The 23,739-nt window shown below is 36.7% G+C and overlaps 1 protein-coding gene and 1 pseudogene across 2 annotated transcripts in view; one reads left to right on the plus strand and one right to left on the minus strand.

The window, feature by feature from the left end:
* Positions 1 to 23,739, plus strand: part of DDX10 (DEAD-box helicase 10) — a 274,959-nt gene that overhangs the window by 70,726 nt on the left and 180,494 nt on the right. The window lies entirely within an intron of this gene.
* On the minus strand, positions 8,339 to 8,554 carry LOC119473934 (annotated as a pseudogene).

A 23,739-nucleotide genomic window follows, 5' to 3' on the forward strand; every position in this document is an offset into this window, starting at 1 on the left:
TTGGACTTCCCAGCCTCCAGAACTGTGAGAAATTTCTCTTCTTTATAAATTACACAGTTCCAGGTATTTTGTTATAGCAGGACAAAGCAGACTGACAGGTTCTCTGGTGGAATTTTCCACCTTCTACCCCGAAAGGGAAGAAAGATTAAGAAGAAGAATTAATATATAGGCTTTTGTAGGCACATTGTCTGTATGATGAAATGTAGAGTAGGATGAATCTCTTTGAATCAGGTAGCACTTCTTGCTTTTTTTCTTCATTCTCTGCAGCATCTTTCACATGTTAGGCACTTAATGCTTGTTTGTAGCATGAAGTCCTTTTCTTCAAATGAGCCTCTTCCATGGCATTCATTGACAGTACTTCCATCCCTAGTATCAAAATAAAATAAGGGAAAAACTGTAGTTCTCCCTCAACACATTATTATTAGAAACGTCTATGATTTTTGTTTCTATGAACCAAATTTTTAAAACTTTTCGAGTCAGTATTGTTTTGCCATAGTACAAAAAAGTTTATCTCTATTAAGCAGGTAGCAGATCATCAATCTCTGGACATTTTCCTCTCCAGAAGGCTGTTGCTGTTTTTGATTTCTTTTCTTCTTTTAGCTTGCCTGCTGACTGTTAGAATAGAGGTGACAGACGGTCTTGATATACTGTTGGGCAGAGAATCTGCTGGTTTTTATTTGGCATAACAAATGATTGAAAACAGTGGTATTTTGTTATAGTTCTAATAAGGCCAATGTGGTGGTGATTCTTATGGTGCATAAATTTTAGGCTCTAGAAACAAGTGCCTTAGTAAACTGGGCAGTGTAAATGTCCCTGGACTATATAAGAAGAAATTTCTTGGCATTAATGTGCATGAGATAGATATCACTTATTGCAACTTTTGGAAAAGTGCATGAAGCTCCTGCTTTCAAGGATGATCTATCTTGGTGCCATTTTCCTTCCTGTTGGTCTGTTCTCTCTCTACCTCTCTCATTGCTAGAGTCAGTGAATCAATTAATTCCTCAGTGACAACCATGATAAGGTATGCCTACATATAATAATTCACACCCAAGTTTGTTTTTTAAATTAAAATGGCATATTTCCCTTTATGTCTTTGGGTGATGATGATTAGAATAATTCTTCCACCTGCATGCATTTTCGTATGTACTGATTTTTGTCATGGGAAGCAACAAAGCAGAGGAATGTTTTCTTTCTTTCTGTGACACCTAATTTTGGAAGGTACACTAATTTCAAAATGTTTGATGTAGGAAATGGTTGCATATTCCAAAAACACTTAGCATGAGCTTGCTAAATAATGCCCTCTCCTGTGGTTTGGATCAGCATTGTTTTGTTTTCTTTGTATCTTTTGATCTATTTGAACTATCTTCTACTTGCTGACTTATTCATAAAGTAGGATTTTGCAAATCAAAGAGTAGGTAAATTTCTATTAAAGCACTGTATTTCTGCTCCCCACTGAAATCTTCTGAGATGGAACTTTTTTTTTTTTTTTTTAAGGAATCTATGAAAATCTGGCTTGCAGTGAGTCTTACGTTCTCTTTACTATTTTCTATTAAGTGTTTCTTAGGTTGGCTCCATTTTCAGTGTACTTAGTAATATGTGTTTTAGTAACTATTGAACCATTTTATTTAATTTTATTTATTGAGCCATTATTGAGTCTTTTTACACATAATACTTATTTTTCATCTCCCCTCTTTCATAATAAGAAGGGAAGAAGAGGCGTTTTATTGCCCAAGCATATGCTGTCAATATCCTGGAGCCCAACTATCTAGTTTCCAGTGTGTCTACTGGCACCAGCTTAGCTAACCAGACTTAGGAGTTTGTAATTGCATGATTAGGTATGGCATGCTGAGTTATTCCTTCTTTTCCCTACCTACCCTAAGCCCGATTACCTCTGTTTTGTGACAGAAATTTCAGATTTCTTTGGCTTTTCTGATTACTGAAGAAAGAGAATTTTTCTAGGTTTCAAGAATTACGAAGAGTCTGAGGTTCTACCCTACTTGCAGGTTTACAAATTAGCCTGCCATACTTTCTTATGTTGCTGGACAACTCATGGCACAGCAGGCAGTATGAGCTTCAAGTTTGCATTGGTTCTCCTGCCCCGCAAGTCCCACAGGGGCCATGTGGTGACAGGCCTGGGTTGGTGCTGTACACAGAGTAGGTTTTTGTCCTAGGTGTAAAGGCTCAAGCTCAGGAGACCCCTATTGTTATTAAAAGGCTGCTAGCAAACCTGGACAACCTTCGCTCCTGAGGGAGAAGTTATCTTTATTCTGGTCAGGACACAAATTTGTCCTCTGCCCCCTGTGGAGACACTATTTGTATCACCTAAGGCTGTATGCTATCCAGATGTCCATGAAATAGTGTGGAAAAGTTGCTGACACAAGATGTACAGAAACATGAGAGGCCCATGGATGATGGCTTCCCAAAGCTAGGTAGTAGCAAAAAGTCAGAACTCTTTTGTTTTTTGTTGGCTTCTCTCAAATCAGAAAAGTTAGTTTAAATGATCAACATGAATTCCAGAGAGAGACAGATTCTTCCATGTGAAAACCACTGCTTTGGTTTGATAAGATCCTAAATTAGTGGGTAGTTGCCTTTTCTGGGGCCAAGTCAAGTACTCCAAAGTGTGCTTCCTGAGCAATCTGTGCTTACTGCTGTCAGAGCACTCAGCATACTGCTGTCATAGATGTTTTTCCCACTGTACTGTATACCTTTATGACGGTAAGGAATATATATTATTCATTTTTGGGTTATCTCTCAGGTTTGCCTGTCATTATAATACATTCTTAGTAGCTGTTGAGTGTAATGAGTGAATAAATAAATTATTAGAAGCTTTTATCTATGCTTATTCAGATTCCTTACCCCAATTTGAGACTGTACCATCTGGTAGAAAAAGAAAGAGGAATATAAAGGGTTAGTAAATATTTGTTTTCTGAAGTGGTTAATCTTAGATAGAGTCCTGTGTTAGTTTTGAAAAACTGGGTCAGATGCAGAGTAAGTACTTTGTGTGAAATCATTCCCAAACCTAAGTTAATCCATTTGTCATCCTTTTTTTTTTTTTTTTTTTTTTTTTTTTTTTTTTTTTTTTTTTTTTTTTTTTTTTTTGTGTGTGTGTGTGTGTGTGTGTGTGTGTGTGTGTGTGTTTGAGAGAGAGAGAGAGAGGAGAAGTTTTGGCTACTCACCTTCTGTTTTTGAAAAAATTTAGGTTTAGTAGTATATGTGCAGGTTTGTTATATAGATAAATTGCATGTCATGGGGGTTTGTGTACAGATTATTTCATTACCAGGTGATAAGCATAGTACCCGATAGGTAGTTACTGACCCTCACCCATCTTCCTGTTTCCACCCTCAAGTAGGCCCCTGTGTCTTTTGTTTCCTTCATGTCCATATGTACTCAGTGTTTAACTTGCACAAAACATGTGGTATTTGGTTTTCTGTTCCTATGTTAGTTTGATTAGGATAATGGCCTGTAGCTCCATCCATGTTGCTACAAGGAACATGATTTCATTCTTTTTTTTATGGCTGCGTAGTATTCCATTGTGTATACCACATTTCTTTAGTCTACCATTGATGAGCATTTAGGTTGATTCCATATCTTTGCTATTGTGAGTACTGCTACAGTGAACATACGTATGCATGTGTCTTGAGGCTAGTACCTCTATATTCCTTTGGGTAGATACCCAATAATGGGATTGCTGGGTTGAATGGTAATTCTGCTTTGAGTTCTTTGAGAAATCACCAATCTGGTTTCCACAGTGGTTGAACTAACCTACATTCCCACCAGCAGTATATCAGTGTTTCCTTTTCACTACAACTTTGCCAGCGTCTGTTATTTCTTTGACATTTTAATAATCTCCATTTTGACTGTGTGAGATGCTATGTTATTGTGGTTTTGATTTGCATTTTTCTGGTGATTAGGGATGTTGAGCATTTTGTCATATGGTTTTTGGTCACATATATGTTTGACTTTGGAAAGTATCTGTTCATATCCTTTGCCTTCTTTGTAATGGAGTTGTTTTTTGTTTATTGATTTAAGTTCCTTATAAATTCTGAATATTAAACATTTATTGGATGTGTGGCTTGTTAATATTTTGTTTATCTTCCAGAGTTTTTATAGTTTCAGGTTTTACATTTGAGTCGGTTTCTCTTTATGGTGTAAGGAAGGGAGTCCAGTTTCAGCCTTTTGCATATGGCTAGCCAGTTATCCCAGCACCATTTATTGAATAGAGAATCCTTTCCCCATTGCTTGTTTTTGTCAGCTTTGTTGAAGATCAGATGGTTGTTGGTGTGTGGCCTTATTTTTTGGCTCTCTATGCTGTTCCATGAACCTATGCATTTGTTTTGGTAGTAGTACCATGCTGTTTTGGTTATTGTAGCCTTATAGTATAGTTTGATGTTGGGTGACGTGATGCCTCCTACTTTATTCCTTCTGTTTAGGATTGCTTTGTCTATTTGGGCTATTTTTTGGTTCCATATGAATTTTAAAGTAGTTTTTTCTAATTCTATGAAGAATATTGGTTGTTTGATAGGAATAGCATTGAATTTAAATTGTTTTGGGCAGTATGGCCATTTTAATAATACTGATTCTTCCTATCTGTGGGCATGGAATATTTTTCCATTTGTTTGTGTTCTCCTTTGATTTCTTTGACCAGTGTTTTGTATTTCTCATTGGGGAGATCTACCTCCCAGGTTAGCTGTATTCCTAGGTATTTTATTTTTGTAGTTGCTTGGATATTGTTGGTGTATAGGAATGCCACTGGTTTTTATAGATTGGATTTTGTATACTGAAACATTGGTGAAGTTTATGAGAACAGAGAATATGGGATTTTCTAGGTATAGAATCTGATCATCTGCAAACAGGGATAGTTTGACTTTCTGTCTTCCTATTTGGGTGCCTTTTATTCTTTCTCTTGCCTGATTGCTCTGGCCAGGACTTCAAAAAGCTGGAAGGATGTCAAATTAATAACCTAGTCATCACAACTAGAGGAACAAAATCAAGAGCAAAGCAACCCTAAAGCTAGCAAAAGACAAAAAATAAAATCAGAGCAGAACTGAAGGAAATTGAATTGCACAAAAAAACCACACAGGCTGGGCATGGTGTCTCATTCCTATAATCCCAGCCCTTTGGGAAGCTGAGGCAGGTGGATTGCCTGAGGTCAGGAGTTCGAAACCAGGCTGGCCAAAAGTGGTGAAATCCCATCTCTACTGAAAATACAAAAATTAACCGGGTGTGGTGGTGCATGCCTATAATCCCAGTTACTTGGGAGGCTGAGGCAGGAGAATTGAACCTGGAAGTTGGAGGTTGCAGTGAGTAGAGATCATGCCACTGCACTCCAACCTGGTCAACAAAGTGAGACTCTGTCTCAAACAAACAAAAAGGCACTTTGGGAGGCTGAGGTGGGCAGATCATGAGGTCAGGAGTTCGAGACCAGCCTGACCAACATAGTGAAACCCCAACTCTACCAAAAATACAAAAATTAGCCAGGTACTAATCCCTGTGCCTGGGATTACAGCTAAAATCCCTACTCAGGAGGCTGAGGCAGGAGAATCACTTGATCCCAGGAAGTAGAGGTTGCACTGAGCCAAGATTGCGCCGTTGCACTCCAGCCTGGGTGACAGAGCGAGATTCTGTCTCAAAAAAAAAAAAAAAAAAGCGGAAGATCAATAAATCCAGGGGTTGTTTTTTTGAAAGAACTAATTAGATAGGTAGACTGCTAGCTAGACTAATAAAAAAAGAGAAAAGATACAAATAAACACAATCAGAAAATGACAGAGAACATTACCACTGACCCTACAGAGATACAAAAACCCTTAGACTACACCTCTATGCATGCAAACTAGAAAACTTAGAAAACATGAATTAATTCCTGGAAACATACAACCTCCTAGGATTGAACCAGGAAGAAATTGAATCCTGAAGAGACCAATAATGAGCTCTGAAATTGAATCAGTAATAAAAAGCCTACCAACCAGAAAAAGCCCAGTACCAGATGAATTCAGAGTCAGATTCTACTAGATGTATAAAGAAGAGCTATTAACACTCTTGCTGAAACTATTCCAAAAATAGAGGAGAAGGAGCCTCCTCCTTAATTCCTGAGGCCAATATCATCCTGATACCAAAAGCTGGCTGAGACACAACAAAAAGAAAACTTCAGGTCAATATCCTTGATAAGCATAGATGCAAAAATCCTCAAAAAAAAATACTGGCAAACTGAATCCAGCGACACATCGAAAAGCTAATCTGCCACAATCAAGCTTTATCCCTGGGATGCAAGGTTGGTTCAACATATGCAAATCAATAAGTGTGATCTATCATATAATCAAAACTAAAAGCAAAAAATGACTTGATTATCTCAATAAATTCTGAAAAGGTTTTCCATAAAATTCAACATCTCTTCATGTTAAAAACCCTCAAACTAGGGATTGAAGGTACATACTTCAAAATAATAAAAGCGATCTGTGAAAAACCCACAGCTGATATTATACTGAATGGACAAAAGCTGGATACATTCCCCTTAAACTGGAATAAGAGAAGGATGCCCTCTCTCACCACTCCTATTCAACATTCTACTGGAAGCTCCCCCTTCTTTTAAATATGGCTGGAAAAATTAACTTCTTATATTGAACTATTAGTAATTTTATTTTAGAGTGAGTTCACTGTAGAGATCAGTTAAATCTCAGTGCTGTCCCAGTGCTGCTCCACACTTAGGTTTTGGACCTAAGTGTATATATGGTTTTGAGTAGGGTAAGATAAAGGGTGTGTGTGCTAATTACCATTGCCAGAAGACTTTGCAAGACTTTCTCCTATGGCTGTGTACTCCTTCAGCTTGAGAATAACCTTGGTAGAGGAAGTGGCAAATGGAAGCAGGTGTCCCATTTCTCAGTGCCAGCACAAGTGCTCTTAAACATGTGCAATGCCACTTGAGTCCGGTTGTCCCCATAATTCAGAATCCTGGAGAAGCAACATAAAAACTGCCAGGTAATATTTGTGTTCCTTTGAGACATTTGAGTACATTTAATAATCAAAATTATATAGTTATTTTAAACCAGAAATGAAAGTAGACTTTTTGGCAGGCCTATGTGTTCATATCTGTGCTGGGTGATGTTCTTGCCAACAGTATACTTAGTAGTATCACTGAGAAAAATGATTCATAAGCTTTTTCAAATTCAGACCTACGACTTTATACTTATATTCCCGTTAATATCGTTCATATGGATGGCTTGATATAGTTTTCTAGGAATCCCTCGTTGTAAGTTGAGAGAAAGGGTAGTCTTGTCACAGTGAGGAAGCATTTCTTTAGTGGCGTTCATATATTGAGTTGCACACGTCGTATGAAATGTAAAGCCTTAGCAGATGCCTAAAAATGATTATTTAATGAGGCATTTATGTCCCTGGTTTCTCAGATTGAAAGATTCTGCTGGACTACTTAGAAACACCAACTTTATTCATAGTCTGTTGAGATCTCTGTTAAAAAACAAAAACAAAAACAAAAACAGTCCACAGCCACTTGAGGAACTCATTTGTTCTTTCAGTGAAAAGTCCATAGTGTTCAGACCCAAAAGTCTACCGATGAAAGAATTAAAAATACTATTTATTAAACCTTTATGCAGAGTGGATTAGCCTGAGCATTTGGGAGTGTTGGTTGACCTTAAATACCCTCTGCCATGTTTCTTCTTAACCCCCAATAGTTAACCAAATGTTCTTTTACTCACTTATTATGGATATATTACTGTTTCAAATTTGAGAAAGTTAGACTTGTCAGCCTTCGATAAACTTATATAGTGATACGGGACGTTCATGTGGAAATGTCAAGTGAAATGATATAGCAGTGTAAGAAAGAAAATGTAAACTATTTACCTGCATTAATAAAATATTTTAAATTTGGCCTAGGGCTTTGAACTGTGTGGCTAGAATCTTGGAGGATCTTTCTGGAGTACTGGAGAATTGATAAGTATCAGATGTGATGGGTGAAGAAAGAGGGAAAGAGGGTATAAGAGCACAGAGTGTGTTGTGGCCAATTTTGGAAGGGTAGAAGAGCTCTGTAGGATATAGTGAGGGCTAATGAATCAAGTGAAGGCAAATTTCCTCTCCCCTTCCCCCCTCCCTGCCTATACATGGTCTTACCCTGTCACCCAGGCTAAAGTGCAGTGGCATGATCATGGCTCACTGCAACCTCGACCTCCTCAGGCTCATGTGATCCTCCCACCTCAGCCTCCCAAGTCGCAGGGACTATAGGTGCATACCACCATCCTCAGCTAATTTTTGTGTTTTTTTTTTTTTTTTTTTTTTTGGTAGAGATGGGGTTTTGCCATGTTGCCCAGGCTGGTCTTGAACTCCTGGGCCCAGGCAGTTTGCCTTGTCCTCCCAAAATGTTAAGATTACAGGCATGAGTCACAGCATCTGGCTGGAAAATTTCTATTTTATGTTTTAAAATTATCCAGCCTTACTACTGTGACGACTTAGTGCTGTTTAAATGTAAATCTGATCATGACCTTAAATAAATGAAAGTTGATACAGAACCATTTTACACTTGATCTTAGCCAAAAGGCCGAGAAGCGATACACAGAACCATTTTAAAGCATGACTTCTAAAAGTGAGTCTTCTTCTTAACAATTCTCTGGTCTTAAATATTAAACGTTTTAACTAGCCTTAATAGTTTAAATTTTTATCGGCAAGAAGAAAGTAAATTATTGAGATAGTGAAGTCTTCTAGACCCTGAGGACCTGATATAACAGGGTTAGCTGTATTGAAAATTAGTGCATCATGTTACTCCATGCCTTTCTCTTTTAGTGTGTCTTTTTTTCTTTTGATAATAGCTTCTTTTGAGACGTAATTTCTGTCATCAATTTAGTCATTTGAAGTATGTAATTTAATAGTTTGTAGTACGTTCACAAAGTTGTTCAGCCGTTACCACGATCAGTTTTAGAATGTTTTCATCACTTCCCAAAAGAAGCTCTACACCCTTTAAGCTGTTACCTCCATAACCTTCCATTCCCTTTAGACCTAAGAACCACTTATCTGTTTTCTGTCTCTGTAGATTTACTTATTCTTGACAGAAGTAAATAATGAGGGCTGATGAAACAAGTGAAGGAAATTCATTCTTTTCTTCCATTCCCTTCAGATATAAGTAACCACAATTTATTTTTCTGTCTCCATAGATTAACTTATTCTGGATATTTTATATGGAGCAATTTCAAATGGAATCACAATAAGTATCTTTTGTGACTGGATTCTTTCACTTAGCATTTTTTTAAAACTTCACATTGTTGCATATGTCAGTATTTCCTTTCTTTTTATGGCTGAGTACTATTCCATTGTATGGATATATCGCTTTTGTTTATCCATTCATCATTTAATGGACATTTGTTTTGTTTCTATCTTTTTGGCAATAGTGAATAATGCTGCTACAAAATTGATGTACAAATTCCTCGATGGACATAAATACTCATTTCTTATGGGTATATACACCTAAGGCATGCAGTTGCTGGGTCAAATGGTAACACTTGAACTGTATGCCTGTATTTTGGAAGAACTGTCAGACTGTTTTTGAAAGTGGCTGCACCATTTTACATTTCCTACCAGCATTGTATGAGTGTTCCAAGTCTTCCACATCCTCACTGTCACTCATTATCTGTCTGTTTGGTTATAGCCATCTCACTAGATAGGAAATAGTATCATTATGGTTTTGATTTGCCTTTCCATGATGATCAATAAGGTTCTTACTCTCATGTTGTTTGTGGATTGGTTGAATGTAGAAAGCATCAGCATTAAAGATAATAACCTGTTGCTTGGTTTGCTATAGAAATGTTTTAGGGGAAGATAATGCAAGCGGCTGTGAGGACCAGACTTGAATCTTGACGAAAAGAATTTAGCTGGGAATTGTAGTTATAAGGGCTTTTTAGCAGGGGTAGTGTAAACAAAGGGTTGCAGATAGAAATGTACATGTCACATTATAAAAAGGGATTGGGTGGAATTGTGAACATATATGTGAGGGGTCTGAACATATAGGTAAGGGAATAGATGAATTTGAAGGTGGGTTGTGCTAGATTAAGAGGCCCAGTGTATGAATTTGAGCTTGACAGTATAAACAGGGATCACTTAAAAAATTGTTTTATTGTTTAGTTTGATTATATATACATTCATTTAAGGTAGAGTAGTCTGGTCAATATGTAAATTAGGGATAGCAGATAGATGTCCTACCATATGCTTAAGCTAATTAGTTGGCAGTGATACCCTGGAACTTCTATATTATTAAAAAGAAGGATACGTTCAGTTCGGTTCAATTGGCCAGCATGCAGTGATTGGTTAATGAGGTCTACTTTTAGCATGGGATGGAAGAGACATGATCCTTGCTTATTTTCCAATTCTGTAGGGTGGGCTGAGGTGATAGGAGTGAATGTAAGAAATATGGAGAGAGGAGTTAATGCCTTAGTATTTTCAGACTACAGATTGTGGGAGCAAAATGTGGCTTCTCCCTTGACAGTCCCTTTAATTTCTGTGAAACTTGTTTTCTTGCCTGCATACTGCTATTTTCTCTGGCCTTATAATCCCCATTCTTTTATGCCTCCTATTACTTCCCAGTCTATCCTTTGGATTGTTAAATTAGTGCTTTAACTGATCTTCTTTCTCAAATCCATCCTCCAACATAGCTACTGGAATAGTCTTATTTAAATAAACATTTAACCACTGCTAGTAATGACCTTCCTCTTGCTGGATACACTATGACCCTCAAGTTACTGTTTCATGAAATTTGTTCTTGTTTGTACCATGTTTATCAAACTTTTTATAGAGCCACATCTTTCTGGGTTCAGTATGTCAGATAGAGACAGACACACATATATACAGTAAGACTGAAAAAAAATTTGTCTGTGTAGAGACTTTTGATATGGCAAAATAAGCTAATAGATTGATGTGCCTGCAGAATAATTGTAAACTTTGGATACAGTATAAAATCTAAGTACTCTAGAGTGTGAGCAAAACTAAGCAGATTGTAGAAGGGACTTGAAACTTAACAAGAAAAAACTGGCACAGGGTGGATTTTCTGTTTTAGCAGCCTATCCAAAGGATGGACCACAGTCACAGGGTGGAAAGCTCCTATAGAAAGTATGCAGCCTTTCTGGTCTGGGGAACCCAGAGATAAAAGGCTAGGGCAATCATGTCTGTCAGAGAATGAGGGGGAGACTTCTGAATGAGAGAGAGTGCCAGAAGAGGATAGCTTGAAATTATTATAGGGGACTTTAACTCTCCTTTGTCAGCAAATAATAGAACAACTAGATAAAAAAATCAATAGACCTAGAGACATTGAAGATCTGGACAACACTATCAACCGTCCTGGCCAAAATGTTATTGTAGAACACTCTATCCAACAATGCAGAATATTCATTTTTTAATTCACATGGTATATTCATAATGCACCATTACTGGGTCATGGAGAATTGCTGGAACCTGGGAGGCAGAGGTTGCAGTGAGCTGAGATCACAACACTGCCCTCTAGCCTGGGCCAGCAGAGTGAGACTCTGCCTCCAAAAAAACAAACAAATGAAAAAAAATCAAAAACGGGTGGAGGAGGTTGAGGAGAGAGAGAGAGAGAATTTACTGATTACAACTGAATTAAAATAGAAATCAGACATCTAGGGAGACCCCAAATATTGGGAAATTAAAGTCTGAAGGTAGTGTTCTTGCTAATTACCTGTTTTTGGTCAGCTCTTGTAATCATTTTTATTTAATTTTTTTAGGAGTGGAGTCTTGTGCTGTCACTTGGGCTGGAGTACACTGGCATAATCATAGCTCACTGCAGTCTTGAACTCCTGCGCTCAAGCGATCCTCCTGCCTCAGCTTCCAAGGCAGCTGGTACTAAAGATGCACACTATCGTGCCTCCCTAATGTTTTTTGAAATGTTTTAATTTACTGTTTTTAAATTTAAAAACTAATTTTTAAAAATTTTTCCTGCCTTGGCCTCCCAAAAGTGCCATGATTCCAAGCACGAGCCACCATGCCTGGCCTAAACTCGTTTTTAAATACTGGGGCAGTAGAATATAGAGTGGGTAGGATATGAATTACTGACAACCACGTCTAGATATTTTTGAAGGCTAGAGTGGTGATGGAAATAAAAATTCATCATTATGCTGCATTTGTGAAATAGGGATTTGGTACAGGTTACTATAATTCTCCCAAACAGGTGTTTACCCTGTTATTGATAGGAATGTTTTTCAAGGAATAGGATAATACTAACATTTATTTCACTATTCAAGGTTATCAGCTTACTGACAAGATGGTGTGTTTTATCAGGTCTAAATTTAAAATTCTTTTGATACTTAAAGGTTCAAAGAACTGATCCTTTTTTGTTATACTTGAAATAAATCATAGCTTTCCTATTAAACACTTCCTTTAATTGCTTGGCTTTCTCTTCTGACACTTCTTAGAGGTGTCACTGCTGTGAGTTTTTCTGTAAATGTCAATAAATACAGCATCTGTAAGACATAAGTTGGATGAATCACATTTAATGTGTAAAATCTGTTAATGAAGTTGAGTAGTTTGTCATATTAAAATTAAGTATTTAGTGATTATTTAAAGAGTGCAGAATTTTAACTAGGTGTTTTTTATTATTTAAGCAGAATTATTTGCAAATTATTAAAATGGCCACTCACACTCTTGTTGCAAAGCTTTTTGTTTTGCTGCTTAAGAAACTTAAGTAAAACAAATGTTTAAGAACTGTGTTTTACTGAAATTTTACATGTAATTTTTTGGCACTTCTAGTATGATGAGCAATCCTATAAATACTCTGTAAAACTGATTTTTGTCTTGGGCTTGTAATTTCCTTTTCTAAGGAAGAAAAAATGATTAGAATCAAGTATGATCAAAGCTAAAATTAAATTGCAAAATCTGTATAAAGTACAGCTGTTGCTTTGAATGTTGTGGTTGTCCTTTGAGCTGGAGCTGCAAGGAAAAACATGAATGTTGTAGTTGATGGAAATGAGGAGCCATGTTCAGATACTGTTTTGAAAGATTTCTTTTGAGAAACTGGTTGTTGGAGAGTGTCATTGTTTTCTTCTTTGGGAAACAATCAGGAAACGTAACCTCAAATATTTTTAATTTTAGTATATTTAGCAGTGAGTGATGCTATAGTACTCACTAGCAGCTTATTTAGTACCAAATAGGCAGGTGTGATTTAGACTGAAAGAAGGTTATATAGTTGGCTTAAACTGAAGATTCACTTGCCAAATATGATAACAGAAGGATAATGGGAGATGTGAATCGTAAGTTTTCTACTAGCTAGTTATTAGGTTATTGAACTACTCATACAATTATGCTGTAAATCATTTTCCTATTGTACAGAGATTTCCCCAACTCATTCTCTTTCAGTGTCACCCTCTTCCTCTTGTCACAAACCCCCTTTGGCAGTCTGATAATGTCTATAGGCCCCTTCTCAGAGTAATGTTTCAAATGCATAATATATACATTGGTTTAGTTGGTACCACATATATGGACCCACCCAACTTTCATAATGTACTAACAATATAATATATTTCATAATATATTGAATTAGATGGACTTTTCTTACAAAAATGAATTTCCTGTATGTTTCATATGTATATTACATATATCTATATATCTATATACTAACAATATAATATATTTCATAATATATTGAATTAGATGGACTTTTCTTACAAAAATGAATTTCCTGTATGTTTCATATGTATATTACATATATCTATATATCTATCTATCTATATATATATTTTTTTTTTTGACACAGGGTCTCACTGTTGCCTAAGCTAGAGTGCAGTGGCACAGTCATAGCTCACCGAAGCCTCAAACTCCTGGGCGTAAGTGGTCCTTTCACTTCAGCTTCCTGAGTAGCTAGAAGTATAATACATGTGCATGACCACACCTGGTTATTTATTTATTTATTTATTTTTAGAGATGGGCTTTCATTATGTTGCCCATGGTAGTCTTTCCTGCCATATTCTCCCAAAATGCTGGGATTACAGCATGAGGCTCAACTCCTGTCCCCTAATTATATTTTAGATTTCCATGAAAGAGAGGACTTCTTATTTTGTTGCTTTTTATTCCTAGTATCTCTAGTGTTGTATTTTGATCAAACAGATGATCAGAAGTGTTTAATATATTCACTGTCTGGTATAAATATCTAAACATTTATAAGTAAATATGTAGGTAAATCTATCAGAGGCCATGTGCGTTAACATAAAAAATTGAGGGTTTTGGGATACTAGGTATAGGTATCTAGAGAATCACAATAAGTTGTAAAGCAAATGATTTTTACATTATTTACAAGAGTTCGTTATAATGAAACTTTCCATGAGTTTGGAATCAAAGATTAAGTAGAAGAGTCCATCTAATTCAGTTCCTTCCATAACAAAAGCTCATAACCTGCAGTTAGTGTATTATGAAAGTCAAGTGGGAGGGGTCCATAAATGTGATACCAACAAATCCAGTGTGTATTTTATGCATTTGAAACATTAGTCTGAGAGGAAGCCTATAGATATTATCAGACTGCCGAAGGGGGCCTATGACAAGAGAAAGAGGGTGAGAGTGAAAGAGAGTCAGGGGAAACCTGTGTACAAAAGGGAAATTGATTTACAGCATAATTGTGTGAGTAGTTCAGTAACCTAATAACTGGTTAGTAGACTTTAGATTCACGTCTCCCATTATCTTTCTATGATTACATTTGGCAAGTCAATCTGGTTTTAGTCAGCTATATAACTGTTTCAGTCTAAATCACACCTGCTTATTTAGAGTTAAATAAGCTGGTAGTAGGTGCAACTGGGGCCACTGGAAGGCTTTAAAGAGATTTAGAAACCAGTGAAAATACAGTTTTGAGCCAACATGCAAATTAGCAATATTTTACTCCAAAGCTAGAGTTCCCTCCACCATATCAGCCAGGTCTTAATATATGATTAAGTTTCTAATAAGTGTTACTGATTTTTGGTTCTAGAGCTCTCTCTCCTTGGGGTGGGTGGAGAAGGAACATGTCTCAGAATTATACGGATTGTGAAGAATGGGCTATGTGGTAAGAACAAGGTAATGATGTGGTGAAGTGTTGTCTTGAGCATGGTCATGGTAGTTTGACCGTAGATACTGGCCTTTCTGTTTAGGTGTTAGAGCATTTGTGAGGGGCCCTTCAAGTTTAATCTGAGGTTAAACCTACCGGATTCCTCTTGCTTCTGTGCATGCTTAACACAAAATAGAAAAAACAAGTAGTGTCCTAGTAAGTCTGTCAATAGTGTTTTGGGTTGCTGCTTTTATTTTTTGGTGTTCATTTCACTTTCTTTCCTGTGGGATGAATTGGGTGGAGGTGGCTCACCAAGTAATTCAGGTAGAGCCTTGATTAAATTCACAACTGTCGCCTAATAGCAAGAACATCCAATAGTGTTTTATCTGATAACCAGCGATGCATATTTTGCATCACTGTTACGGATCCATCTTTGTGTACTTATGAATGTCTGTTCTGAGTAGGTAGCTGATGAATGTCGTGAATCAGCTGGAACAATTTTGTTGTTCTGGTCTAACAGCCAGATTGGATTACCACATGCCATGTGGTAGTCATTTATTGTGGAATAATCACAGTGGAGAAAACTTGTGGTATTTATTTGAGATGGTTTGTATTTGTCATATTCATGTTACATACACCTTTAAAGTTGGATTTTTCCAATGCTAAACCATGAACGTAACCTAACATTTTTTGCCATCGTGAACAGTAACACCTTAGATTTTGACACCTTAGGAGATAAAAGAATATAAAGTGATTAGATTTTATATTCCTAGGAGATTTGATGCTAGATTTTGAGCCATTACTAGACAGTGAATGCCATTTGAGCTTCATTTTTCTCCCCTGTGGTCTGGCATGTAATATGTGCTAAATAATGTTTGCTGAATTGAATCCTGTTAGCCAAGCTATAATGTTGGAAAATGTACCACTCTTTATCATAAATTGGAAATGTGCTTTTTATCTGTTACCAGTGACTCTAGGAATCTTTATTTCAGAAAGGAGAACTCTATAATACATACAGTTTGTACAAACCAAATGTGTGTTTAATTGTTTTCTACAGATGAACTAACAGCAAGACTTTGAGTGCTCATTAAAAATTTATGTCTTAGTCCTAAGGCACAAACTTTACATAATTACTTGAATGCTTATCCTTGGTTGGATAAAAACTACTTAAATATAACCACTGTTTTGTGATTTCACATTTGCTTATTTTTAGATTAAAATAATTAACAGTCCTTTTACAATATAGGTTGTTTATAAACATATAGACAAACCTACAAAATGGAGTTATCCATTCCAATGTAGATAAATATTTAACAAAGGAAGAATGACATGGTACATATTATGTGCATATGTTGCTTACAAGGGTTTATGAAACAAAAAATTTTGTTGAGCTTTAAAGGTGCTCCAAAATGGCCAGCCATTTTCCCTCTGTCTGTCATGTTTTCATGGCTTACATATTTTACATATCATGAATAGAAAAGATTCTCTGTTCACGAATTCCTGGTTCAGAACAAAATAGGAAACTAAAGTAAGCATTTATGGCATATAGTTCTTGTAGTGTATTTTCATTTGACGATTGAAAAGCATCATGAAAAATTGCAAGTATTGGACACAATGGCAAATAAGTAAAAGTATTCTGAAGTGAATCTGGAAATTTTTAGTGAAGTTCTGTATTACATGAGTGAGTTTCATTTTTAATTTGGTGTTACTCTGAGCTACCTAGTACTTGATTTAGTAGTGTCGAGAGGCTTAATAAAGTTAAAATTTGTTAGTCTTTTCTTCAGATGCCTTAGGAATGTGAAGTGCTGAATACAGGGTCAAGTGTGTATGTATGAACTAACATATATTACATTTATTATTGGCTGTCTTTTCCCTTTAAAAGAGTGAATCCAAGATATTAATTTCTTGATGTATCTTTTGCATTTGGTGTTGACATCATCTCATTCATTACAGAATTTGTTTCTAACGGTTAGTTTTGAAGCTGATTTATGTTGCACCAAAGTAACAGGCTTTCTATAATGGCCTGTTTTCTGTTCAGATTTGATACTGCTGTGTTGTCTGAAGTGCGTAGTTCAGCTGAATGATTCGTTTAACTGAATCATTTACTGTTTATAGTATAAAGTATGGACTCCAAAGGCCTAGCCTTTAATATGAGCTTTGCTTGCCTTCCCTCTGGTTGTCTAGGTAGCATGAATTATTTCTTCATAAATGTCCTTATAGTATTTATTCATTAATATGTTTGAAGGCAGCACTTAATTTTTAAGATTTATATTGGTAGTATCAAGTTTAGAACCTTCTGCCATAGTCGAGTTTTCAGGTGGAATGTGTTTAATCCATTGGGGTGTAGGAAGAAATATTAGAACTTGTTTTTATTTAATCCTTCATATTTTTCTGTGTATACTTGATTTTATATATAGTGACATTTATTATAAATGAAAATATACATTGGGTGCATATTTAAAATGTTTCTACAAAAAGATACAAGTGATTAAAAGCACTTGGAAGTGAAATAGATGAGTAAGGGTAAAAATTAGAGTACAGCATTAGGTATATGAGAGGAAGAATGGTTATTCAAGGCACACTGCGCATTTAGAATCTGTAGGTGAGAGAAGGAACAAAGAAGATTCCGTTTTCTTGTTCATAACTTTAGTTAGCCTGGGAAATCTATGAGAAGAGAGAGCAAATGTTATTCACTATTCTATCCCTTGTACTTACTTGGTTGGGCAATCAGGAGTATAACAGTTAAAAACCAGAAAGGCAGAGCATCAGAAAAGGCTGGATTTTCCCACTGATACATTTACATCTGTTTAATTTGAATATGCTAACTCCAGTGAGCTCTCTTATATTTTCTGCCTTCACTATTTGAGGAAACCTGATTTAGTTGCCTCAATGTCATGGCTCCCAGCCCTGTCACAACACATGCTGTCAGTGGGGAATTAATGCGGGACAGGAATGAATGTAGGCTGTGTAGCAATTATTGTCCAAACTGCTGTGGTTTTGTAAGACCTGTTCTTGGGAAGAGGTGTTGCTTTTCCCTAGGGACTTAGAAAAACCTAGAGGTGTCTATGAGAGCAGCAAAGAGAGAACGTGCTCTTAATCAACACTAGATTAATGCATTCTAATAACATAAGCAAAACCACAAATCCTTCCTGCAAATAAAAGCATTTGCCCTGGAGAAAATCCTTGAAGTTACTTTTTATAGCTGCATGATTTTTTTCTCTAACTTATGAGAGTCATGAATTTTATTGTGTACTCAAACTTTTAAAATATCTTTTTGGTTATGAGGTAGCTTGGGATAGGCATCTATGGCCCCTGAGACAAATCTGGCCTGTTGCCTGTGTTGTAAATAAAGTTTTATTGGAACACATACATACTCATTTGTTTAGGGTTGCTTTCATGCTGCAACCATAGGATGGAGTAGTTGTGATAGACCATGTGGGCCATAAAACCTAAAATATTGAACTGTCTAGCCCTTTATAGAAAAAAAAAAGTGTACCTCTGAGGCTTTTGAGCTTGCAGATATTTTATGGATGGTTCTTTCTCTTTTCCCAGTTAGGTGCTTTTCAGATGATTACATGGAGAAGCTTAGTTTTATAAGACAATATAGTGAAATGATTCACAACATTGGCTCTGGAGTAAAACTTAGAGTTCAAATCTTGCCTCAGCCATTTGCAAACTGTGTAACTTGGGAAATATTGCTTCTTTCTTTAGTTTTCCTCTTCTGGAAAATAGGGCTAATAATAGTACTAGCTCAAAAACTTGTTCTGACAGTTAAAGTGAAGCGTTTAATGTATAACAGGTGCTAAACAATTAAATATTAGCTGTTTTCACATGAATCTTCCCCCTCTCCTCTCTTTCTTTCTTTTGAAAAGGTAAAAGGAACTATTCCAAAGTCATGTTTCATGTCAGAAGCTGAATCTTTCCTTATGCTCAGCTTCTGACTATACTGATTTTGTTAGTGCCGCTATAGTTGTCTTGTTAAAAGATGTTTATTCAAACCACAGGAATGTTTGCAGTAAACTTTATCGAATGTGATTTGTGTTGGTTAATTTGTATTTATTTTTCATACATTGATTTAGTGAAATTCAACTTGAGATTGTCATTAGATTGTTTATGGTGTCCTGTATGATTCTTATATGGAAAAGAATTTACCAGTGCTGCGAGACCACACACATTTGGATGTCAAACTCACTGAGATCAAATGGCATTCTTGGCTTTAATCAGGCTGCAAACACAACAGAGTTTAAATTTATAGTTGACTAGAGAATAAGGCCACTGAGTACATCAGAACTAAATTTAAATTGACCCTCTATTTTCACTCAAGTTAATTTACTCACCTCACTGAGCTATTTATTTAGCTTTTAGGTCACCGCATGTAGTTGGATTTGTCTGTTGATTTAAGATACTGTGGACTTTACCTGATCTTTGGTTTGTATAGTACTAAACTAGTAACTTTGTTCCTGTAACATCTTTGCGGGTCAGCTGTTAAAGCTGAAGATATGCTAGAGCTGTGTATAATTTTCTGCAGATGTTAGGTTGGCTTCTTTCAGAAGTCCCCTTCATTGCAGCCTGACTAAAGCAAATAAGGTAGTATTCTCATGTTTCAGAATATCTGTCTGTGTTCGTTGATGGTTCGTGATGCCCGTTAGGCTCTTGGCTAGTCCTATGGTAAATAAAGTACAGTTGATATGTTTTAGTAAATCACAGTTAACATCTATCTAGTCATATGTTGTTTTCACATCCTTTTGGTCTTAATCGAAGGCTAATAAAGTTATTTGGGTAGAATTATCTCTTTCGTGATTCCTCAGACATTGTGACACACAATCCCTCCTGACCTAGGAAAGATCTGAAAAACAAAGACAGTAAACCCAGAACAGATGCTTATAGTTTGAGTCTGTGTTGAACTTTTCAGTTTAATAGGTTCTCCTGTGGAGTGGACAGAGGGGAAAACTGCTGAGGCAGGTGCTGTGCTGGGAAGCTGGATGACCTGGCCTTTGGTCTGGGGCTTCATTGAGTATCACAGGCACAATTTTAGCAGCTGATTCACAGCAGAAGTCTCCGTTGTCTCCCCACAAATAATTTCTCAAACCAAATCATCAACCTGTCTGCAGTCTCCTTCATCTCTGTCTTTTCTGCTTTCTTCTTTCCCCTCTCTCTCTACAAGAAATGTTTGTTCTCTTTTCCAAGATTCACCTTGCATTTTAAAATGTGACTTGTAAAAACTTTGTTGCCAACTTTTGTGTATTTGTCTGTGTAACAGAAGCTACACCTGTTAATTATAATTTTATGTAATTATCCAGTTAAAAATATTTACTGTAAACCATATTTTTCTAGTTTTGGGAACTGTTTATGGGATTTGGAAACAGTTGTGTGCACATGTCACACTTTTATTTATGATGATAACTTCCATACTTATCAAGGTTCCTAGGTTGCAATAGCTAGAAACGCTGTGACCAGGAGTGCCCCCAAGGGATTTCCTGTAAAAGCACAGTTAACTTTGTTGGTGTCAACTTTAAAAATTAAGCCACCTTAATAATTAAGCTTTTTTTTTATAGTCTTGGTGATTATGCTTAGATGTGGCCAAACTCTTTGACTACATTTTTCCAGAACCACTGGTTGGTTGCCCTCTTGAAAATTTTTGTTCTCTCTGATCCTAATTTCTTAACCTTCTGACCCTTATAATCTGTGGTTCTCCCTGTACTTGTTTTCTGGCTTTTCCTTGACCTGTGGTTCATTTTCTTATGTCTGTCAATCTCAGCTACTGTTATTTCCTGCTGTTTTTGCTACTGACTCTGTGGTCTATTTCTTCAAACCTTTTCCTTTTTTGTTTTGGTTTTATTAGTACCTTTAATGTAATTGCATTCCTCTGTTTCCACTTGATCGACCTGGCAAACTTTAAACCAGAATGAATCTGACTGTCAAACTTCCCTGCGCTTCCGTTTGGACTGCCTAGTGCTGCAGTAACCTCAGTTGGGCGCTTCTGCTTGTGCTGCCTTTTATGCTACAGTGGCAGCATTGCCTTCACTGTTCTTCATCCTCCTAACGAGTCATCCCCCTGCTCAGCATTTTCAAATGACCTCCAAGAGATGTTCAATGTGGCAGAGACTCAGGTTCATGGTAATAAGTGAGGGGTGAATCTGTGGGTTATACTTACTGTATTTTCATCACCTACTGCAGGTGCATGCTCAGTGGGATTCAGGATGTTTGAGAAATGCTTCTATCATTTATTTTTAGAATCTATACCATCTCAGTCTATAAGAGATTTGAAGTAGCTCACAGGAAATACATACCAAATAGTAAAATAAATTTAACAGTGAAACTTCTGGTTTGGTAAAATTTTAGGACAAGGGGATCTGTGTCATGCAGAAAATGGAATAATAGAGGGATTGTGTTAGTTTTCTGTGGCTGCTGTAATACATTGCCGTATGCTTGGTGGCTTAAAACAACACAAAATTATCTTAGAGATCTGCAGATTAGTAGTTTTAAATGAGTCTCACTCCAGTAAAAGCAAGGGGTCAATAGTGTCCCTTTCTGGAGGCTCTAGGGATGTAACCCTTTCCTTGTCTTTTTCTAGAAACCACCCACCTTGGCCTCTTTTTGTATCTTCAAAGCCAACAACAGTGGGTCAGGTACCAAGTTGTTCTGGCATCATATCACTCTGACCTCCCTTTCTGCCTCCTGTTTCCACTTTTAAGGATCCTTTTGGCTTTTGATTACATTGGACTCATCTGGATGATCCAGGACAGTCTCCTTACCTTAAGGTTAGCTGATTAGCTGCCTTAATTCCTTTTTGCCATGTAACCTAACATGCTTCTATCATTTATTTTTAGAATCTATACCATCTTAATATATTCACAGGATGCTGGGACATATTCACTGGATGCCTGGATTAGCATGTGGATATTTTATGGGACCATTTTTCTGGCTACCACAGTAACTGATCATAAAGCTCCATTCAGTTGCTCTAGTTAAGCCATAATTGTGCCTCTAAGCTGCCTTTATGGTGGCCAAAAGAAAAATGGGAAGTAGTCCTTGTTATATGCTTTTCTGTGGCTATGCTAATGAATATACCACCTATAGCAGTGCTATTATACTACAGTCTGTATGATCCTTTCAGTTGTTCTGGGTTCTGCACTAGTGGAGGTTGGCACTAGTATGGTCAATAAAAGAAATTAGAAATGGATAATTTAATAATTAAATCAGATGCTAAATTATTTTTAAAAGTTTGATTATAACAACATAAAACTGTGCTTAAGTTTCTTTTACTTACACCTCATATACCTATGGGACCAAAACAAAATAAAAAAGCTTAATACCAATAAACTTCAAATAAATAGCATTCATTTATGGGATGGATGATACTTTTTTTAGTTGGTCATGTGGGTACTCCACTGGTTTGTGTAATGATTCAGTGTTCCTACTCTACTTGAACTTACGTTAACCATCACTCTTATAGTTCCAGGGGTGTTGCTTGTTAATAGTGTAGTTTTCTTTTTTTTCTTTTTCTTTTTNTTTTGAGACAGAGTCTCACTGTCACCAGGCGCCAGGCTGGAGTGCAGTGGGGTGACCTCAGCTCACTGCAACCTCCACCTTCCAGGTTCAAGCAATTCTCCTGCCTCAGCCTCCCCAGTAGCTGGGACTATAGGCGCGTGCCACCAGGCCCAGCTAATTTTTTGTATTTTAAGTAGACAGGGGTTTCACCATGTTGGCCAGGATGGTCTTGATCTCTTGACCTCATGATCCGCCCACCTTGGCCTTCCAGAGTGCTGGGATTACAGGTGTGAACCACCGCGCCCGGCCAGTAGTGTTAGTTTTCAATACTCCACTCGAGTGGTAGACGTGGTTGTAAGATGGTCATCTACTTGATCCAGAATGTGCATATAGATTTTAAGATTGTCATCAAAATGCAAAATTAAAATGTCCTTATAGCCCACCCTTGAGACTACATTTGTTCTAGGGCTTTTAAAGAATCTGATCTTGCCAAATGCTAACATGGCAGAATTTGGTTTTGTGTCTCGTAGCTCTGCATCACTTTTTTTCGTGGATACTATCTCATGGCTAGATTTTCTATGCATTCCTTTGATCCAATAATTCAGAGTAGAATGTGGCAATATGATTTTTGTTTTAAGATGCTGCCTCCCCAGGTATATTTTATCAGGAGTATTTAGTATTATTATAAAATTACCAGGTAAAGAGGGAATTTTATGGGCATACATGTTTTGCTAAAGGAGGTATTTTTCTGTGGAGTATGTTTCTCTTCATTGTGTTGAATTTGCGAAAGAAATGGTTTGGATGTGTCTTCAGAAACTGCCTACGTTGATCCATGTTAAAAAAGAATCTCACACTATAAGAGTTAGACATAAATTATGTTTGTTAGTGAAGGATACTCCTGTCAATTCCGTTGTTTCTCATTTTCTTTGAATTTGGAACGTTCACTTATATCTTTTCGTTAGTGTTTTCCTTATGGTGTATGTGGGTTGATTTTTTTTCCCCCTTAGCGTTCAATATGCTTAAGTGTTTTTTTGTATATTGGATTGAATTTTGATGCATGTTATTTGTCTTAACAAAATATATATCTTTAAAGAAAATTGGCGTAACTTCTTGATTCCTTGGTAGGTGAGTGTGTGTATGAGGTGGTGTGGTTATGGGTGGGCATATGAGGAATAAGGAGGAGTCAGGGAAGGATGTGGAAATATTAAATTCTTTTCCATTTTTTTGTATTTTTAAAA

Source organism: Cebus imitator, unplaced genomic scaffold (assembly GCF_001604975.1).
Source record: "Cebus imitator isolate Cc_AM_T3 unplaced genomic scaffold, Cebus_imitator-1.0 Scaffold194, whole genome shotgun sequence".
Classification (NCBI taxonomy): domain Eukaryota; kingdom Metazoa; phylum Chordata; class Mammalia; order Primates; family Cebidae; genus Cebus; species Cebus imitator.